Consider the following 2360-nt stretch of genomic DNA (forward strand, 5'->3'; position numbering starts at 1 on the left):
TATAACCGGATTCTACTGTACTTTATTTATTAATGACCTTCCATTAGTAATAACTAGAGTTGCCGCGAATAGTGATTTTGCCGAATACCGAATACCGAATGTTCGGCCATGCTGTAAGCCGAAGCGCCGAATATTCGGCACAAAGTACATGCTACATTGTTGCCAGTTTAGCTTATTATAAGCTAGTTCTAGCATATTTAAAACTAGAGAAGCTATAGTGAGAGGTTGTTTTCCGAAGCAGGTATTATTTACGATGAAAAGCGAAATCGGTTACTACCGACAAATGCAGAAAAACTGGTGTTCGTTCATCACAACTTACCGCTAATTAATTTTACTTATTGACATATTTTAATTTAATAATAAAAAAAGTTTTGATAAAAGTGATGTGTTTTTTTCATGATTTGGCACTATTCGGTATTCCGGCCGAATACCAAAAAAGTGGCCGATTAGGCCGAATACCGAATACTTGCCGAATATTCGCGGCAACTCTAGTAATAACTCACTCTCGTGTACTTATGTAAGCAGATGATGTTAAATTGTGCTTGCAGTATAAGGACATTTCTTGCCGTTCGAATTTACAATCCGATCAAGATACAGTTCGCTTCATTTGGATAGGACACCTACCAACTTTTATGTTTGATCGCTCCTAGCGAGGACATAAACTATTGAAAGCTAAAAATTTTTTTTAGTTAAAAGCTCTGATCTATTGTGATTCTAAAATACAGTTACATTTTTTCATCATTGCCTCCCCCACTTTTTTATTTGAGGTTTTGCACTGCTGCATGGTTTTTTGCATGCCGAAAATCGTATCATTTGGATAGGACACTTCATCAATTTTCAACAAATTTTTATTTTAACCAAAAACTTATAACGATTTAATAGTTAATACATTTGTCATTGCCTTTTAAAACTTGAATAGAATAGAATCCGCTTATAGCGACTTTCAAGGGACCGACGAGTTTTCGCACTAAGCAAAAGGATATAAGTTTATAAGTCTGTCTTGGGGAGGGTTGCCAGATGAGCTGGTCGAAAAATCCGTAAAATGGTGTTGAAAGCTTAAAAAAATCCGTAAAAATCCGTATTACCAAAAGTGCGCGTGAGAGTGAATGAGAGACATATAGATACTTATTCGTTGGTCGCAGAGCATGCATACATACATATCGACGCATTTCCGCGAAAGTATCGTATGTCGCTTTCGTTTCGAAATTGAGATTTTAATGCAAAATTGTTAGGCACCTAATGTCTCACTACCCTGTGAAATATTATAACTGAAAGGCCTATAGTTCCGATAAAAATGAAGTTTCAATTTTATCGTATGTTACAATGCTTTTCAATGTGCGCGCGAAATTATCGTATGTCCATACAAATTTTTTTTCATTTGCATGGAAATACTGCAATCGCACAAAAATACCGAAATACGAAAATAAAGAAAAAGCTTCTCCTGTAAAATTAGATTTTTCAACATACGATACATTCGCGGAAATGCGTCGATATGTATATGCTTTTGGCGCCCAATTTGAATATGTGAAATAATGGAAACAAATTAATAATTCTGTGGTAAAAGTTCTCCATTATCTAGTTAAAAGAGTAAATATAATTTTTTACTAATATATAAATTAAAACGGTAATTTCATTTTATTGACATTTGTTATTTACACTATTATTTACATTTAAATTATTCGTACATAAGTTGGCTCATTAAAGGAAGCATGGGCTTGCACTTCACCTTCCACACCTTCTCATGCCGAACTACGGATTTTTTCTTGGTTTTTTTCCGCTGATCAAACTTAAAATTTGTTCGCAATTTGCAGAAGAGTGCGGAAACACATTCACTTTTTCCACGATGTCTGCGATGAGTAGAAATTCCGATTCTCCATCCGCGGTCTGAGATTTCTTCACCAACTTCCAGAAGTCTTCGGTTTCCTTGTCCATCTTTTTTCGAAAAATCCGTATATGATTGGTAAAAATCCGGAATATACTTGGATGACCTAAAAATTCCGCATAAAAAGCCGTATCATTTTTTTCGGCTCGAAAAATCCGTAATTTGCTGAAAAATCCGAACATCCGGCATCCCTGGTCTGGGGACCAATCAAGCCATCGGCTTGGCACGCTTTAGCTGTATTGGCAGTTAAATTGCCTTTTGTTTTTATAAATGTTGCGGACCATGATCCCCCATATGTTTTCAATGGGATTAAGGTCTGGGGAATATGGTCGCCACTTTAGTTCCTCGACGGAGAACGCCTCCAAGAAGCTTTTGGTCAAGCGACTCACGTGTATTGTAGCATTATCTTGTTTGAATATGAGCTGCTGTTCCCTATTTTGTACCAAATAGGGGAGCTCCAATACTTCGATATACCTGG

The sequence above is a fragment of the Drosophila ficusphila genome, unplaced genomic scaffold (genome assembly GCF_018152265.1).
Source record: "Drosophila ficusphila isolate 14025-0441.05 unplaced genomic scaffold, ASM1815226v1 contig_668, whole genome shotgun sequence".
Lineage (NCBI taxonomy): Eukaryota > Metazoa > Arthropoda > Insecta > Diptera > Drosophilidae > Drosophila > Drosophila ficusphila.